General features: G+C 49.2%; 1 protein-coding gene and 1 pseudogene across 5 annotated transcripts in view; both read left to right on the top strand.

The window, feature by feature from the left end:
* RAB3IL1 (RAB3A interacting protein like 1) overlaps positions 1-14367 on the top strand; it is a 79781-nt gene that overhangs the window by 11310 nt on the left and 54104 nt on the right. The gene's annotated exons all lie outside the window — the stretch shown is intronic.
* On the top strand, positions 58-3266 carry LOC142255033 (T-complex protein 1 subunit zeta pseudogene; annotated as a pseudogene).

The following is a 14367-nucleotide window of genomic DNA, read 5'->3' as shown; positions in this document are numbered from 1 at the left end:
AATGGCTGCCTCAGAACCGTGTGGACCTGAAGAGAAGGGGTAATCTGCCGTGGAAGAATGAACAGTGGAGCAGTAATCCTGGTTCGTGATTTATTAGTCAACGCGTTCCAGAGAATGGACATCTCCTTCAGCAGGACAAAATCACATTACAGCCTGGTAATCAAACAGAGGAGAATATATACCATTTTATTAACCATTTTTTGAAAAAAGGCGCAGAGGTAACGGACTCTGAAAATGTCAGGTGATCTGTTAGGCTATGTTCACATTTCCGTTTTTTTGCATCAGTCTCCTGCATTGCTTGACGCTTGTGACTGATGTGTTGTACAACGGGTGACAAGAATTGTCATGAGAAAGCGGATTCCATTGGTGAAATGCTTTCAGTATAAAAATGAGAGAGAGCGACCAGCTGATTGCTCTCAAAAGCCGGCCGCCGGCTATTGTGAACGATCAGCTGATCGCCCGACGGCTGGCTTTTGAGAGTGATCAGCTGATCTCCTGGCAGCCAGCTTTTATAAGAGCGATCGTTCACAATAGCCGGCCGATCAGCTGATTGTTCGGCCGCCGAGAGAGAGACATTGATTTGAATGATTAAACACAAGATCTGAGCATGCGCAGTGAAAACAAAAAGATTCTGCTGCTCCAAAAACGTTACATGCTGCGTTCCTGCCGCCCGACGGTCAGTTGTTCCACGACTGATCAGTCGGGCGGCAGATGCAACGCAAGGACATCAGTCGCAATCCGCCGCTCATACAAGTCAATGGGAACAACGGATTCCGCTAAACGAATTGCGTTGTTTATCAGAGCGGCGGATTGTGACTGATCCTAAACAATGGAAATGTGAACATAGCCTTACTGGGAGTAGCAAGTAAAAACAAATCTGATATTTACAATAACACATAATTCTAGAGTGTGATCACTGTAATAAAAACTGATGTCAATTCTGGATTTTTCTACAAAAGTGCAGAGGAGCGGGACAAATTAGACAAAGCTGAGAGGAAATTTATTGAAGAGCGCGTAAATAAAATCGTAGCATAAAGTGTGAGGATATTTTGACAAAGGCTTCATAGTGATCAATCGGAAGGAAAACGACCCATTCTCATTGGATGCCCTAGCTAAAGAAGGAATAGTGGCTCTCCGTCCGTAGAGCAGAGAGGAGAAATATGGAAATGCTTTCCCTTGCCTGTGGTGGAAATGCCATGAACTCTGTGGATGATCTCACCCCTGACTGCTTGGGACATGCTGGTCTTGTTTATAAATTCACTATGGATGAAGAGAAGTTTACATTCATTGAACAGTGTGAAAATCCACTTTCTGTTACCCTGCTGGTCAAGGGGCCAAATAAACACACTCTCACGAAAATCAAAGACGCCATCAGAGACGGTCTGCGCATGGTTAAACATGCCATAGGGGATGGCTACATTGTGGGTGTTCTCGAAGTGGCAATTGCTGATGCACTTGTCAAGCACAAACCTAATGTGAGAGGCCGAGCCCAGCTGGGTGTGCAAGCATTTGCTGATTCTCTCCTCATCATTCAGAAGGTTCTTGCTCAGAACTCTTGATATGACCCTCAAGAAACATTAGTAAGGCTATGTGCGCACTTACCGGATTTTGCCGCGGATTTTTCGCGTATTTGCTGCATGTTTTGCTGCAGAAAATGTTCATAACATCTCTGCAGTGAATCACCAGCAAATCTTATGGAGAAAAAAAATCCTGTGCGCACTGGGCGGAATTTGACAGCTGCATGTTTTGCTGCGGGAATCCCGCAGCAAAAACAAGTGCATGTCACTTCTTTTCCGCACATCGCTGCGGGATTTCACTCCATTGACTCCAATGTAATCGTGAAATCCCGCAGGGAATAACGCAGGCAGCAAATTCTGTGCGGTTCACTGCGTTTTGCTGCGTTATTCCCTGCGGTATTTCGCGGTTTACCTCCGGTAATGTACATCACTTGCTTGCGGTTTTGCAGGGAAGTGATGTCATTACAGGAAGAGGAAGCCGTGCAGAGAGTAAACACACACACATCACAGACATAGAACACAGACACAGACACATAGAACACACATAGAAAGAAAACGGAAATATAGGAAAAAAAGAACGTGGGCTCCGCTGTATATTTACCTTCCAGCCGAGGTAAGCACACAGCGGCGGCCCGGTATTCTCAGGCTGGGGAGGGAGAGGGGCAGGGGTAATGTCCCCCGCCTCACTCCCCCTCCGGCAGCCGAGAATATCAGCCGCAGCTGCCCCGGCACTGTCGCATGCATTATGCGGCAGCACCGGAGTGTCCTCGGCTCTTCCTGCCGCCGTGTAGCAGTGGCGGTCAGGGTAATATAACAAGGGGTTAATGGTGATGGGGGACCACCGCCATTAACCCCAGGCTTGATCATGGCAGCGTCTATGTGACAGCTGACATGATCAACCCGTAAGTAAAGTGAAAAACACACAGACACCGAAAAATCCTTTATTTTAAATAAAACCAACAAGCCTCGTTCACCATTTTATTAACCCCCCCCCCCAAACAAAGCTCCGGCGTAATCCACCGCTCCAGCTCCTGCGTCCTGCACTGCTGACATCCAGCCGCGACTGTCACAGACACAGGCTGAAAGCAGCAGACAGCAGAGGTAATTACCGGTCATTTCCCACGGCCGGTGATGTGAACTCACTGCCGACCGTGGGAAATGCAGCGATCTGTCCTCTATCTATCCCTCTATCTATCCCTCTGTCTATCTATCTATCCCTCTATCTATTCTTCTGTCTATCTATCTACTATCTCAGAATGAAATGACTTTTTTTTTTTTCTTTTTTTTCAATGTGCTTTATTGCATTGAATGCAATAAAGCACATCCCAACCCGCACGCGGCAAAACCGCGGCAATACCGCGAATAATACCGCGGTAAAACCGCAGCAAACCGCGGCAAACCGCATGCGGTTTTCGGGTGCGGTTTCCCGCGGTTTTTTACCGCGGGTGCGGTAATCTTTGAGAGCATGCGGAATTTTCTCAAGGAAATTTCATTTCCCAGTGCGCACAGAGCCTAAAACTTCAGACCGAATGTGCAGAATCGGGACATCTCATTGGTGTAGACCTAAATTCAGGTGAACCAATGGTGTCATCAGAGGCAGGAATCTAGGACAATTACAGTGTTAAGAATCAGCTTCATTCCTGCACTGTTATTGCGAGCAATATCCTGCTGGTGGACGAGATTATAAGAGCAGGTGTGGCGCCCCTGACCTGGTCAGGCACCACGGAGTACTGCACTCAGGCTGAGTGAGTACAATACAGGTAATCCCAAAGGCTGACTAGGGTGTGGACACACAGGCACGAAGTAACCAGGACACACACACAGCTTAGAGGGGACCCCTGGGCAGACCCAGGGAGGGGACTTGGCCCTGGCATCCCAGCTAGTGGTGAGTAGTGAGGCTGGAGACGAAGAGTTGTGCAGTGGCAGTCAAAGGAGAAGGAGTGGAGGAGCCGCGTCTGGAGGGTAGAGCTTAAGTGCAGGACCCTGTCAGACCCTGCACGTGTCGTGGCTGCTGGCAGGGGAGAACGGCTACCCAGTGGTGCCGCCAGAAAACCACCTAGGCAGTAGCAAGAGGTGGCTGAGTAAGGAAACTACCGGTAGACCAGGCCCGCACGGGAAAACAGGTCCCCAGAGCAGGAACCCATCTACTTGGCCTGCTAAACCTGCTGGTGAGGGTGCTGCATGTACCCCACCAAACAACACAGAACCCGCAGCATCAACAGCAATGAGGGGGCCCATAAGGAGGATCGAGCCTGGAGCCATCTTATCCTTGGTCCACGCTATCAGCAAACGGGTCAGAAAGGGGAGAACGACAGCAGCGACTTCCCTGGGTGATCCCCACAGTACTCCAAGTCGGGGTCACCTCAAAACAAGAAGGGCTAGGAAGGCGAGTCAGCAGTCACCCCTACATCAGCCGGAGGGATACCTGGTTCCACCTGGTTCATCATAGCATCGCTCGAGTTGACTCACGTTGTCACCAGAAAAGTGAGTAAAAACCCTGAAAGACATTGCTGGACTGTGTGAGTTCTTCTGCGATCTCTGGTACTACACACTTACACTGGGCCCTGGGGCCACCCTCACTCTCTGGAGGCCACAACATCAAACGGCATTTACCATCAGTACCAGGCGCTCTCTAAACTGCAGTGGCGGTCACCCACTGACCGCAATTACCGAGAGTGGCGTCACGATTCCCATAGAAGTTAAACTGACCTGCCTGTTGTCAGAAGAACCCCAGCACGTGAAGTCCCTGAAGACCCTGAGGCGACCTGAAGGTAATGGGGCTTCACACAGGAATGTCCTCTCTAAGATGAAGTTAAAACTCTCTGTATTTCCTATGTTCTTGGTCATTTTCTGAGCCAGTGGCTCCAATTAACTTCACTTAAAACTGTAAAACGATAGCACCTATTGAAAATAATTTGATTTTACATAGTTACATCGGTTGAAAAAAGACCTAGGTCCATCTAGTTCACCTTTCCTCCACCAATTATACATTTTATCACTAAATCATCTATAACCGACAATGTTGTGTGTACTGAGGAAATCATCCAGCACTTATTTAAAAGCTGTTATAGTGTCTGCCATTACTACCTCTTGTGGTAGGGCATTCCACAGTCTGACTGCTCTAACTGTAAAGAATCCTTTCCTCTTTAGCTGCCGGAATCGCTTTTCTTCCACTCGCAGTGTATGCCCCCGGTCCTTAGTATTGTCTTTGGAAGGAATAAGTCATGTGCCAGTCCTTTATATTGACCACACATGTATTTATACATATAAATGAGATCTCATCTGAGATGTCTTTTTTTCTAAGCTAAACAAATCCAACTTTTCCAACCTCTCATCATATGGGAGGCCTTCCATTCCTTGTAATAATCTAGTTAGCCGCCTTTGAACTAACTTCTGAATGTCCTTTTTAAAATGTGGAGCCCAAAACTGGATCCCATATCCCAGATGTGGCCTTACAAGTGATTTATTAGAGGGGTAACAATGCATTGGGTTCACAAGAGCTAATCTCTCTTTTTATACACCCTAAAATCTTGTTTGCTTTAGTAGCTGCTGCTTGACATTGAGTGCTGCTGCTCAGCCTATTTGTAATGAGAATACCCAAGTCTTTCTCCTGTTCTGTAGTCCCGAGTTTACTTCCATTTAATGTATACGCAGCTATAGGATTTCTCCGTCCTAGGTGCATTACTTTACATTTATCAACATTAAATCTCATTTGCCAAGTATCTGCCCATTCTGACATCTTATGCAGATCGTTTTGTAATATTTACTATCTAGGTCCGTTTAATATCCTACATAGTTTGGTGTCGTCAGCAGCAAAGACTGACACTTTACTATCAATCCCATCCACAAGGTCATTAGTAAAGAGATTAAAAAGAAAAACTTTCAGAATTTATTTATTTCAGTTTTTTTATGGCACTGAAGTGTAAAAGTCAGCTCTCCAGTCTTTGTACTCAATAAAAAGAATAAGCAAAAAAAAAAACAAAAAAAAGACATCATGAGGAAAATTATTACTAAAAAAAACCAAAACATAAAAAACAAATTGTCATGACTAATTAAAAGGTAAAGTAATCAGTAAATAAAGAAATGTCACCACCACCTTTAGAGCTGAGAATGTGACTATTGGGGGTATCCTACAGAGACACTGGGGCATACTATTGAACTACCCTATTTTAGGTGAGTTTGTACCTCAATGTCCTGGTATAACATTTGGGAGAGCCCCTTTATTAAGGAATATTTTGGTCCCTAGTAGGCAACAATCTCGCACATCCTCTGAAGGGACTTATTTTTTTATGCTCAACATTTTCATTATAAAAAGCTGAATTACACCCTCACTACTTATATAGTTCAGTTGGAATAAAAGATTATTCTCAAGAAATCTAAAAAATTACATAGAGACAGGGATGATAGGCAACTGTCAGAGTCTAAGGCGGGCTTTGCACATTACGACATCGCAAGCCGATGCTGCGATGTCGAGCGCGATAGTCCCCGCCCCCGTCGCAGCAGCGATATCTTGTGATTGCTGGCGTAGCGAACATTGTCGCTACGCCAGCTTCACATGCACTCACCTGTCCTGCGACGTCACTCTGGCCGGCGACCCGCCTCCTTCCTCAGGGGGCGGGACGTGCAGCATCACAGCGACGTCACGCGGCAGGCGGCCAATAGCAGCGGAGGGGCGGAGATGAGCATGATGTAAACATCTCGCCCACCTCCTTCCTTCCACATTTCAGCCGGGACGCAGGTAAGGTGATGTTCCTCGCTCCTGCGGCTTTACACACAGCGATGTGTGCGGCCGCAGGAACGAGGAACAACATCGTACCTGTCTCTGCACCGACATTTCGGAGACTACACCGATGATATGATAACGACGCTTTTGCGCTCGTTCATCGTATCAAAAAGGTTTTACACACTACGACATCGCAAGTGACGCCGGATGTGCGTCACTTTCGATTTAACCCCACCGACATTGCACCTGCGATGTCGTAGTGTGCAAAGCCGGCCTTAGATTTGGTCGCTGACAGCAAATACTGTATCTCATAAAGCTCACATCACGGGCAACACAGTTATGAATTTTGTGAACAGTAAGTTCAAAAGGATTAATTCTAATCACGACAACATTAAGGATATCCTCTCCACGTTAGCCACTCCTGCTGGGTTTATCACCCCAATGATAAAGTCTACTACTAAGGGTACCTTCACACTTAGCGATGCAGCAGCGATCCGACCAGCGATCTGACCTGGTCAGGATCGCTGCTGCATCGCTACATGGTCGCTGGTGAGCTGTCAAACAGGCAGATCTCACCAGCGACCAGTGAACAGCCCCCAGCCAGCAGCGACGTGCAAGCGACGCTGCGCTTGCACGGAGCCGCCGTCTGGAAGCTGCGGAGACTGGTAACTAAGGTAAACATCGGGTATGGTTACCCGATGTTTACATTAGTTACCAGCGCACACCGCTTAGCTGTGTGTGCAGGGAGCACGGAGCCGCGCACACTGAGCGCTGGCTCCTTGCTCTCCTAGCTGCTGTACACATCGGGTTAATTAACCCGATGTGTACAGCAGCTACATGTGCAGAGAGCCGGAGCCGGCAGCACAGGCAGCGTGAGAGCTGCAGAAGCTGGTAACTAAGGTAAATATCGGGTAACCACCTTGGTTACCCGATGTTTATCTTGGTTACAAGCTTACCTCAGCTGCCAGACGCCGGCTCCTGCTCCCTGCTCGCTTCATTTGTCGCTCTCTCGCTGTCACACACAGCGATCTGTGTGTCACAGCGGGAGAGCGCCTTTGAAGAAAACGAACCAGGGCTGTGTGTAACGAGCAGCGATCTCGCAGCAGGGGCCAGATCGCTGCTCAGTGTCACACACAGCGAGATCGCTAATGAGGTCACTGCTGCGTCACAAAAAGCGTGACTCAGCAGCGATCTCGGCAGCGAGCTCGCTGTGTGTGAAGCACCCCTAATTTGACTTTGATACCAGAGAGCAACGATTCTCCTAATATCATTACTTCCACAATATCCCCTGTCCAGATTGTCTCCCCTTATCTCAATTCCTCCAGCACAGAATGTACTGGTACTATTAAGAAGTTGGTCCCCTTTAGGGACACACAAACATCTAGCACACATCAGATTACAAATTGAAAAATCCAAAGAGAGAGGACTGGCGCACTATCTGTCTCAGTTACTGTGACTAGAGCGATTCCACCCTAGGAACTAAATTCTCATCCACCTCCCACAGAAGTATGGTAAATTATATTGACCAGTATTCCATCAACCTCTTAGGGGTACTTTGCACACTACGACATCGCAGGTGCGATGTCGGTGGGGTCAAATTGAAAGTGACGCACATCCGGCGTCGCTGTCGATATCGGAGTGTGTAAATTGTTTTTGATACGATTAACGAGCGCAAAAGCGTCGAAATCGTATTGTAACGCCCTGGCCTAGCCAGTGGGTCACAGACACAACACCATACACCCCCCTTCCCTGGACAGGTCACACCAGTCACACATAAAATCCTTGTTGTCACCCTCCAGGGTTGATGTCCACACCAGGTGGGGCGGAGCCAGGCGGTTGGCCCCGCCCACCGAAGAGTTCACAGGCCTCGAGGCGGGAAAACACGGTGAGTGAGAAGGAGAATCCAGTTGTGGATGGTAGAGAGTGAGGAGTGAAACTGTCAGTGTCTGGGTCGGAGCCCAGGAACTTCCAGCAAGGTCGGCAGACGGTGGTGGCCGTCTGCAGGAGTTGGTGATGGTCAGCGGAACTGTAGGACCGGGGTCGGGTGGTGGCCCGTCGGTACTGAACCGGGGAGCCGATTGGAGCCAAGCACCAGGCAGGGTACTCAGACCCCGACTAGGCCTAAAGCCAACCTTTAGTCAAATTTGCTGATTGCGGTCTGGACCTCAGGGTTTCATTCCCAACCAAGTCCCAATTGAAGGCAACAGCCCAACCATTCTGGATAAGCGCCACCGCCAAGGGCCAGAGATCCAAAGGGCCAGCGTCTGCGGGCAAACGGGCTCCTCCGGCACATATACACCAGGGAGCGGACTACCGGTGCCCAGGCATTGGAGTCAAGATACAACACACAGGTGCAGGGAAACGACAGCCACCATCAACCCATCCAGGGAGAACACTGCAGCCGGCTGCGGGCCCCCGTCCATCCAGCCATTTGGTTTACCAGAGACTCTGTCAATCTGTGTCTGAGTGAGTACACCAGTGCCATCCATCACCGCAACACTGCACCCTGCAAACCCCTATTACGGAACTCTCTCTCTCAACCCCTCTCTCTCTCCACCGGGCCCCGGGACCAACCGCCCCTACCCACGGAGGGGTTAACACCTAGCTGCTCCCCGCCATCACTCCCGGGAGACCCGTCACCAGCAGCGGTGGTGCCCACCATCACCACAACCCGTGGGTGACGTCACGAACTCTGTACACATCCATCCCACAAACCCAACTCCCCCCTTTTCACTCGTGGGTGAGGAGCGCTGCTCGAGCCCCAGGTCCGGCCTACTCGAGCCACCAAGAAGAAGGCACTGGATCCGAGCGCGATCTCCCCTAGCAGCCCCCGCGACGGGGAACCGGTCCCCGACAGTATCATCGGTGTAGCGTCGGTCATTTCCATAATTTCGGAAGGACCGATGTTACGATGTTGTTCCTCGTTCCTGCGGCAGCACACATCACTGTGTGTGAAGCCGCAAGAGCGAGGAACATCTACCTGCGTCCTGCGGCTCACGCTGGCTATGCGGAAAGAAGGAGGTGGGCGGGATGTTTACGTCCCGCTCATCTCCGCCCCTCCGCTTCTATTGGCAGCCTGCCGTGTGATGTCGCTGTGATGCCGCACGACCCGCCCCCTTAGGAAGGAGGCGGGTCGCTGGCCAGAGCGACGTCGCAGGGCAGGTAAGTCCATGTGAAGCTGCCGTAGCGATAATGTTCGCTACGGCAGCTATCACAAAAGATCGCAAAAGAAGTGAAAGGACCTAGCGTCACCTTATTACAGGTGCTCTGGAGGAAAAAAAAAGTCACAGAAGAAGGATATCTTACCATCCCTTTTACCCCACCGGCTCACACTAATATCCACCAACTCACTTTTGTTTTCTCCTCCCTTCACCTCCGTTAAATATAAGCGTTATTTGTCGCTTCACACAAAATGTGTAGTTATTTACTTTAATTTATGATTCTCCAGTGATGTATGTTTTATGTTTTTTTTGTCATGTTTGTTGATTCATTCAGTCAGTCTGTCCGACCAGATTAAGGCCGAGATCAGGCCGAAATATTTCTTAGGCGGACTCTCTGCAATTGTACAAAAAAATTCCTTTTTTTCTGCAAATAAAAGATTAGAATAAATACCAAGACTCTTTAATTTTTTCTGGACTTTATTTTGGGAAACATAACAGTGTGCCGGAGATATCCTTCTATCACAAAAGATCGCAGCTGCGACGGGGGCGGGGACTATTGCGCTCGGCATCTCAAGCATCGGCTTGCGATGTCGTACTGTGTAAAGTACCCCTTAGATTTCATGATACATGCAGGGGATGTCTTTGCTTCCTCCCAACCTGTTGTTCCCTCACAAATAAATCTGGTTGATAATATTATTACAGTTGACAACTCTGATAATTTTTCACCATCTGATCCTTTTTTACCATTAGCCAACCCTATCAATATAAATCTGATCAATCTGGTCAATCCCAAAGACCACTTTACCACTAACGTTTTCAATCTCTCTGAGTACGTCCTCACTAATGACGAACTCTCTATATTAAGTAAGGGTCTCTCCTTTTGTCCTACTTCTAAGGGGTATTTCCGACATAGCGAGATCGCTAGCGAGATTGCTGCTGAGTCACAGGTTTTGTGACGCACCAGTGACCTCATTAGCGATCTCGCTGTGTGTGACACTAAGCAGCGACCTGGACCGTGCTGTGAAATCGCTGATCGTTACACAGTGCTGGTTCATTTTTTGCTCGTTGCTCTCCCGCTGTTAAGCACACATCGCTGTGTTTGACAGCGAAAGAGGAACGATCTGAATGTGCAGGGAGCAGGGAGCCGGCATCTGGAAGCTGCGGATGCTGGTAACCAAGGTACCCATCGAGTAACCAAGCAAAGCGCTTTGCTTGGTTACTCGATATTTACCTTGGTTACTAGTGTACGCCGCTCACAGGCTGCCAGTGCTGGCTCCCTGAACACGTAGCCAAAGTACACATCGGGTAACTAAGCGAAGCGCTTTGCTTAGTAACCCGATGTGGCTATGAGTGCAGGGAGCCAGCGCTAAGCGGTGTGTGCTGGTAACCAGGGTAAATATCAGGTAACCAAGCAAAGCATTTTGCTTAGTTACCCGATATTTACCTTGGTTACCAAGTGCAGCATTGTTTCCACGAGTCGCTGCTGGCTGGTGGCTGGTTACTGGTAGCTGGTGAGATCTGCCTGATTGACAGCTCACCAGCGACCATGTAGCAACGCACTAGTGATCCTGACCAGGTCATGTCGTGGTCGGAATCGCTGGTATGTCGTTTAGTGAGACTGTACCCTAACACAACAATTTTAATCTTTATCTCGATTTTCAGTATTTTATATGGAAACTGACCCTGAAGAGACATTTCATTATCAATACTGACAAACAATCCTCTTCTCTCACTTCTAACTCTGACCCCTTTTTTCCATACGGATGTTAATGTGGCGCCCCTGACCTGGTCAGGCACCACTGAGTACTGCACCCATGCTGGGACAGTGCTTCCAGGCAATCCTAAGGGCCAGAATGAGGTGTGTACGCACAGACACATAGCAACCAGTTCCCCCCCCACACCATTAGATGGGACCCTTGGGTAGTCTCCGGAGGTGGCTAGCTTTCAATTCTTATCAATGGGTGTAGCGGAGGGGCTGGGAGCTAAAGTGCAGAGGTTGTCAGGAAAGGAGTGGAGCGAGGCAGTCTGGTAGTGGAGCACGGCGGTTGCTATGGGATACGCGCGTGGCCACTAGTCAGACCCTGCGCGGTGTAGTGACGGTTGGCGGGGGAGAACGGTCACCTGGTAGTCAGCATAAAGAGGTGCTCCTGGTGACTAGGCACGTACAGGGGAACAGGTCCCTGGAGCAGACTTTGGTTTTAACTACCTGCTAAACCTGCCGGGGAGGGGAACTACTGGTACCTCACCAACAATACAGAGTCCGAGCCTCAGCAGCAACCCAGGGACCCATAAGGAGACAGAGCTGGAAGCCATCTCACCTGGTCCACGCTGACGGCAAACGGGCCAAACACAGGAGAGAAAAGGCAGTTGCGACTCCCTGGATAGACCCCCATGGTACTTCAAGTCAGGGGGTGATATGAACACAGAAGTGCTAGGAAGGCAAGCTAACTGGTTACCCTCAGACTGGCCCAAAGGAGCCCCTGGTTCTTACCTGGTTAATCAAAGCATCGCCCGGGTCAGCTCACAGCAACATCAAAGTGAGTAAAAAGCAGTTGAAAGACTTTTGGACTCAGCCTGAGTTATTCCGGGACCTGCTACTCTTCTCACCCGATCCCCTGAGGCCTGCCTCACTCACGGGAGGCTATATCACCTGGCTGCAGACCCCATCAGCCCTAGATGCTCGTAAAACCTGCAACGGCGGTCATCCACATCCCTGACCGCAAACCATGAGTGGCGTCACGACACATATACAAAAACTGACAGTACCTGGTGCCATACTAAAGAAGCTCTGTGGCGTCCCCGAATAGGATCATCACCCCTGGGGCAACACATTAAAGCTAAACCAAAATTTTATCCAACAGACAGCAAGAGCCACCATAATTTGACTTTTTGTGACATGGTACCTAATGACTTTAAAAACCACAACCACCAAAAAACCAGCAAACCGTAACTATCAGAATGAAAGGCTGTATCCGCTCTACGCAGCAATAAGGATATTGTAATTGTGAAGCACAGCCGCAGCGGTCGCCTCAGGGACGTCACTCCACCTTCTGGGACGCCACAGGGGCTCCACTTGATTACCGCTGGCAACAGGTATGTCAGGTTATTTACTTCTGAGTCGTGACACCACTCTCGGTTTGCGGTCAGGGTTATAGGTGACCACCACTGCAGTTTTAACGAGCGTCTGGGGCTGATGGTGTCTGCAGTCTGGTGGTATAGCATCCCGAGAGTGAGGATGGCCCCAGGGGCTCAGGTGTATAAATGTGTGGAACTACAGGTCGCAGAATAACTCAATCACAGTCCAGGTGTCTTTTAACTTGTTTACTCACGTTCAGGTGGTGTTGTGAGGTAACCCGAGCGATACTGAGATGAACCAGGTGGAACCAGGTATCCTTCAGGCTGGTCTAAGGATAACCGTCAACTCACCTTCCTAGCACTTTCTTGTTTCGGATAGCCCCTGACTTGAAGTACCGTGGGACTCATCCAGGGAAGTCGCTACTGCCTTTTCTCCCCTTTTTGGCCCATTTGCTGGCAGCGTGGACCAAGGTGGATAGCTTCAGGTTCAATCCTCCTTATGGGCCCCCTTGTTGCTGCAGATGCTCGGACTCTAGTTGGTGGGTGTGGGACTTTTGGTCCCCACACTGGCAGGTATAGTAGGTAGTTAAACTTGAGCCTACTTCGGGAACCTGTTTCCCCTGAGTGCCTAGCCCCCAGAAGTCTCGGTACATGACCAGCCGACTTCTTCAGTGTCTTCCTGACCAACTGACTTCCTCAGTGTCTTTCTGTCCAACTTCTGGTGACCGTTTTCCCCCGCCAACGGCTACTACAAGTGCAGGGTCTGACTAGCGTGTCTGCGCCCCTCACTCCTGTGCGACCACACTCTGCGCTCTCCACTATCAGACTGGCTACCTCCAGCTCCTTTTCTCATCTGCCACTGCAACCTAGCTTCCAGCCTCTCCACCACCACTAGCTGAGATGTGGAGGCCACGCCCCCTCTTGGGTCTGCCCAAGGGTCCCCTCTAAGGTGTAGGAGACCTGGTTACTATGTGTCTATGCGTACACACCCTATTATAGCCTTTGGATTACCTGAAGGTACTTACCCAGCATGGGTGCAGTACCCAGTGGTGCCTGACCAGGTGAGGGGCTCCACATAATCAGGCCTGCTTACAAAGGGGAGGAATCCACTATATAGCAGAGGCACACAAAATTTTGTCTGATCCCATATATTATCAGGTAGTCCCTAAAGAATGCCATTTTGAGGCCATATACAAATACAATTTATTTATTACTAAGGATTTTTCTAAAAATATACTAAATAGTCATGAAAAGAAATTTTTTCTGGTGAAGAATCCATATATGGCCTTTTTTTACCATCTTCCCAAGATACATAAAGACCCTAAAACATTTGGCCAGTCTTCCTATTATATCGGTAATAGGATGTTTGACCTCAAATCTAGCGGCTTACATAGAAAACATTATGCACATACATTTCCTCAATCTGATCAGCTACCCAAGGGACTCCTTCCAAGTGATTAGTCTGGTACGTAAAAGACATGTATGAATCTTTCCAGAGAATATTTCCCAATCGCCAGTCAGGGTCCACCGTGCTTCAGATGGTAAAGGAGCTGCTGGCAACCTGAAGGTTAGGCGGAGAATACAGAGCTGGGTGGCTCAGAAATAATAGGAGCCTGATCCAATTTAAATAGCACTTGGATCAGAAGACTATGAACCCTGTTCACAACACAGGGTTCACACACCCAGACCAGGTACACTCCTGTTAACACCACAGGAGTCCTGGGGTACACAGTCCGTGCGCGTAGGGGCCACACCAATGGACAGGTGGCGCAGCAGCCGCAGCCCAGTTAACCCCAATGGGCTTCCTGTGCAGGCCTGGACGGTAGGAGGAGGAAGACCGGCGCCTGACCCTAATGTGCTGAGCCAGGAATCTTACAGTTCAAAAAATATA

Source organism: Anomaloglossus baeobatrachus, chromosome 10 (assembly GCF_048569485.1).
Source record: "Anomaloglossus baeobatrachus isolate aAnoBae1 chromosome 10, aAnoBae1.hap1, whole genome shotgun sequence".
NCBI classification, from domain to species: Eukaryota; Metazoa; Chordata; class Amphibia; order Anura; family Aromobatidae; genus Anomaloglossus; species Anomaloglossus baeobatrachus.
This window is presented reverse-complemented; position numbering and strand designations above follow the sequence as displayed.